The following is a 5,813-nucleotide window of genomic DNA, read 5'->3' as shown; positions in this document are numbered from 1 at the left end:
TGAAATTGGTTGTTCAAGCTAGCAATTGTAACTTGACCGTTGTCACTTTCCACTTGAGCTACACTCTTTCTTAGGAGATCCCTAGGTGAGGGATTCCATTCATAAGTATGAATCGAGATATCTTCTAGTAACGTCTCGGCCACATTTGGTGACTTATACATGAACACACCTCCCGTGGAGGAATCAAGAATTTTCCTCATCCTTTCATTTGTACCCCGATAGAAAGTATTGATGTACTCCCTCTTTGATAAACCATGTGGTGGACACGCTCTCAACATCTTCTTAAAACGAATCCATGCGTCATATAATGATTCATCACTCCGTTGAGCAAATGCATTGATCTCCATTTTAAGTCTCTCCGCCTTTGATGGTGGAAAGAAATAATTGAGAAAAGTATCACTCAAATCTTGAAAAGTTCTAATGGAATCGGAAGGTAGATTTCTTAGCCAAATCTTAGCATCGCCTTGAAGAGAAAAGGGGAATGCCCTTAATTTGTATGCATCTTCGGTAACATCCTTATGCTTGTAGAGATCACAAATGACATTGAACAACTGAAGGTGCTCAAAAGGATCATCTTCCATTAAACTGTGAAATTGCACATCCTTTAACATAGTGAAGAAATTTCCCTCAACTTTCCAATGTTCGGCCCCGATGGGCGGTTTAGTAATAGCCGGTGGTACCACCGTAGGTGCAACCAACCTAGCATTCCACATTGGCGTATCGTTTGGATCTACTTGTTGTTCTTGATTAACGAGTTGTGGGTTATTGGGATCCCCATAACCAATTGGATTACCTTCGGGTTGTGGATTAATACCGTCCATTTATTCAATACAAAATGGTAATACTTCAAAATTCTTCCTTAAAACCCTTTCTTCCCGTTTCTTTTAAACCCCGTGAACGTGGCTCTCTGGATCGAAAAATGAATGTTCAAACTCTTGATCCTTTTGGGATCTCATTTTCATACACCGTGGTACCTAACCTTTGATCACAACACAAACAAAACACGGGTTTCTCCAAACTCAATAATATAATAAAAACAAGTAAAGTAACTTTTTCTAGGATAAATCCTTATAAAAGGATCGAACTATTAAAAGCTTGACTCAAAAATCCAACTAGCTAACCGCTCCCCGGCAGCGGCGCCAAAAAGTTTGATATGCTTGTTGCAAACATGATTTCTTTTATATTTATATGTAAACGTGGACTCAACTAGGTGACAAGCATTCGACAAACAATGACTCTGTAGTTGTAGTTAGTAAGTTTTCCGTTTAAGATTCGTCTTAAGAGAGCAGTAATTGCTAGTTGAATTGTTGAAAACTCATAATCATCCTAAGGTTTGTTTGGTTAGGGGGGTTTGTATTTTGAAAAGTTTTGATGAACAACTATAACTAGTAACAAATAGCAAGTAAATAAATATCAAAATCTAAATCAAATAATTAACTAGTGTTCACTTATCTAATCCACCCTTATGCTTGGATTGCCCCATTTTACCCAATTTGCTATCACACTCGTTGTTGAACTATTAGACGTTTAGCATCACTACTAAACCTTAATCTAGTCACACTATGCAAACTCACATAAGCATTGTATTATAAGATCAAGTTGAATCATGAGTAGTCATCGAGATTATGCTTGGATTGAAATCACTTAAAACCCTTCACTTATCAAAATCACTTAAGATAATCAAACACCACTATGTTGACTAAAGGCTAATTGAAAACCAACCCAAACTAAGAACAAAATCGCTTGAAATCCTCAATTTGGTTGTCTAGATCACTCAAGGTATTGAAGCACAAATTGTTTCACTAATCAAATCACTTAGAAAAGCTAGACAATCTATGTAATCAAAATAAAGCCTAAAACAAATGCATAGCAATGGATCTATAGCTAACTCAATAATACTTACTCATATATTTCATTCAAACAACTTTTATTCATTGAATTGGGGAAAATCTTTACATTGGGGTTTCATAAATAAGCAAACACAAGCAAATTAGCCAAGCATGGCTAAACTAAAGCTAATCAAAGATGAACAATCACAAATAAGCTTCATAATCAACTATTACAAGCATTCAATGTAGAAACAAGAGAAGTAAAGGTGGAGATTACAACCCAAATGAAGAAACTAAGTAAATCTAATGCTAAGATTGCTTGAGCTTTTGCTTGATCCTCCAAATTAGCCTTAATCCTGACTTGGATGATGAAATTAAGGTTATTAGGGCGAGATTCGAGACAAAAAATGCAGCTCTCTCTTTGAAAACCCTATCTCATTCCTTTTATACTTTGTAAAATTCTGCACTCAAAACAGCATAGGTGTGCCACACCATATAACGTGGGAGAGAGGTGCGCCACATCTTAAGGGTGGTGCGCCGCACCTTATAGCGTGGAAAATTTCTTGAATGTCCTGAATTTAAAATCTTAGAATCCTTTGATATGTGCCCCGCTTTTAGTGTTTGGTGTGCCGCACCTTAAGGTTGCACTTCCAAATTTCATATTTTCTCACTTGAAATTGCACACTTGCACTTTCCTTGCACTTTGGACCATGTCCTGCACTTTGGTTCACTAATTTGGCTAGATTTTGGGCGGTTTTACACCAATATGAGTTTTTAGCCTTGAACCAATGCAATTGCACAAATAATCAACTTTCGGACTCAATAATCCTCAAAACCGAGTGAAACAAGGGAGATATTGCGTAAGAAACATAGTGTAAATGAGCAATATCAAGGAGCTAGAATGATGAAGATGGATGATTGTTTTGATGGTGATGAAGTCGACTAGCTGACTGGAAAAATACACAGGAAGAAAAAAAAATAAAAGGCAGAACTTTCTAAATTAGGTTTAACTTCATTTAAATACCTTAACCACTTAATTAACTTTCACAAAGTGAAAAATCACCCTCACACACACAGGAGTCACGATTTAGCCTCCAAAAGCGACTTCTCGAAAGTTTGATTTCTTCTATTTTGTCCACTAAAAGACTACACGCAAACATGCATGTCTCGGTCATTTTTACGATGCGCTTTAAAGATCTCTAACGGTGGTCATGTTTTAATCAATTAAATTAAGAATAGAAATTCTTAAAATACCTATAATTTCAAATAAATATTAATGATAATATTTTTAATAAATAATAATATAGGAATATTATTTCTTCGATTAGTGACCTGGAAATCGATTTACGATTGTTACGCTTAATTAACTAAGAATAGGATTCTTATAATCTCAAATTGCCACATAAATATTATACTCCGTAGATAATATTTATAGCTAATAATAACATAAAAGTTATTTTAAAACTTATTAGTCACTAGGAAGTCTACTAAGGGACGTGAAAGGATTAATGGAATAATTAACGGAAAAATAGGGTCGTTACTTTTCTTCAGTTAACACAGTTCAGATAGGGTAGCAGCCATGCTCGAGTCTTACTCCCTCATCACGAACGCGAACATTCGTATCAGAGTATAGCTGCTAAATAAGTAGATCTATTAATGACATTGGGAGTCACCGGAGTAAGTTGACATGGCTTATTTGTGCTAGCCTACTGATTCGTCATTCAATTCAGAAAGTTATATAATCCTATTATACGCCATTAGGTCGACAGACAATAGATAAGAAAATAGGGAACGACTAGGTGGTTTATTCTAGCACACTAAGAAGGCAGACTATTCCTAAGGTGATAGGTCTGGTCAGTTGGCCATTCCAATAGTAGGCATTTAGGATGATAAATCTCTAGTGGTTTCTGTCTTAGGAATCCTCCCTAAGGCAGCGACTGTTTAATTTACAGGTTGAATCTACCTCTAAATCTTATAATCCATATTTCCTGTGAGCACACGAAGTGTCGGGAAAATAGTGGCCATGCCGAGTTCAGAGAATCTATCAGGCAAGAATAATTAGGAACCTAAGACTAATTTGTAGTGACCCGAACTTTTCCATGTTTATATATATTAATTGAGATTGATATTTACATGATTAAATGTTTCCAACATGTTAAGCAATCAAACTTGTTAAGACTTGATTAATTGAAATAGGTTTCATATAGACAATTGACCACCCAAATTGATCGGTGATTCATGAACGTTAAAACTTGTAAAAACTATATGATGACATATATATGGATATATATATATATATATATATATATATATATATATATATATATATATATATATATATATATATATATATATATATATATATATATATATATATATATATATATATATAGTTAACATGATATTATGATAAGTAAACATATCATTAAGTATATTAACAATGAACTACATATGTAAAAACAAGACTACTAACTTAATGATTTTTAAACGAGACATATATGTAACGATTATCGTTGTAAAGACATTTAATGTATATATATCATATTAAGAGATATTCATACATGATAATATCATGATAATATAATAATTTAAAATCTCATTTGATATTATAAACATTGGGTTAACAACATTTAACAAGATCGTTAACCTAAAGGTTTCAAAACAACACTTACATGTAACGACTAACGATGACTTAACGACTCAGTTAAAATGTATATACATGTAGTGTTTTAATATGTATTTATACACTTTTGAAAGACTTCCATACACTTATCAAAATACTTCTACTTAACAAAAATGCTTACAATTACATCCTCGTTCAGTTTCATCAACAATTCTACTCGTATGCACCCGTATTCGTACTCGTACAATACACAGCTTTTAGATGTATGTACTATTGGTATATACACTCCAATGATCAGCTCTTAGCAGCCCATGTGAGTCACCTAATACATGTGGGAACCATCATTTGGCAACTAGCATGAAATATCTCATAAAATTACAAAAATATGAGTAATCATTCATGACTTATTTACATGAAAACAAAATTACATATCCTTTATATCTAATCCATACACCAACGACCAAAAACACCTACAAATACTTTCATTCTTTAATTTTATTCATCTAATTGATCTCTATCAAGTTCTATCTTCAAGTTCTAAGTATTCTTCATAAATTCTACAAGTTCTAGTTACATAAAATCAAGAATACTTTCAAGTTTGCTAGCTCACTTCCAATCTTGTAAGGTGATCATCCAACCTCAAGAAATCTTTGTTTATTACAATAGATTATCATTCTAATACAAGGTAATAATCATATTCAAACTTTGGTTCAATTTCTATAACTATAACAATCTTATTTCAAGTGATGATCTTATTTGAACTTATTTTCGTGTCATGATTCTGCTTCAAGAACTTTCAAGCCATCCAAGGATCCTTTAAAGCTAGATCCATTTTTCTCATTTCCAGTAGGTTTATCCAAGGAACTTGAGGTAGTAATGATGTTCATAACATCATTCGATTCATACATATAAAGCTATCTTATTCGAAGGTTTAAACTTGTAATCACTAGAACATAGTTTAGTTAATTCTAAACTTGTTCGCAAATAAAAGTTAATCCTTCTAACTTGACTTTTAAAATCAACTAAACACATGTTCTATATCTATATGATATGCTAACTTAATGATTTAAAACCTGGAAACACGAAAAACACCGTAAAACCGGATTTACGCCGTCGTAGTAACACCGCGGGCTGTTTTGGGTTAGTTAATTAAAAACTATTATAAACTTTGATTTAAAAGTTGTTATTCTGGGAAAATAATTTTTACTATGAACCTGAAACTATATCCAAAAATCATGGTTAAACTCAAAGTGGAAGTATGTTTTCTAAAATGGTCATCTAGACGTCGTTCTTTCGACTGAAATGACTACCTTTACAAAAACGACTTGTAACTTATTTTTCTGACTATAAACCTATAAATT

The 5,813-nt window shown here is 33.1% G+C and overlaps 1 non-coding gene across 1 annotated transcript; it reads left to right on the top strand.

Moving 5' to 3' along the window:
• The first annotated feature begins 249 nt into the window (after positions 1-249).
• LOC139851017 (small nucleolar RNA R71) lies at positions 250-356 on the top strand. Its single transcript, XR_011760383.1, has one exon. It is a non-coding gene; the product is annotated as a small nucleolar RNA R71 (small nucleolar RNA).
• The last annotated feature ends 5,457 nt before the right edge of the window (positions 357-5,813 follow it).

The sequence above is a fragment of the Rutidosis leptorrhynchoides genome, chromosome 5, assembly GCF_046630445.1.
Source record: "Rutidosis leptorrhynchoides isolate AG116_Rl617_1_P2 chromosome 5, CSIRO_AGI_Rlap_v1, whole genome shotgun sequence".
NCBI lineage: Eukaryota > Viridiplantae > Streptophyta > Magnoliopsida > Asterales > Asteraceae > Rutidosis > Rutidosis leptorrhynchoides.
The sequence above is the reverse complement of the archived record's forward strand: the minus strand, read 5'-3'. Positions and strand labels throughout refer to the sequence as shown.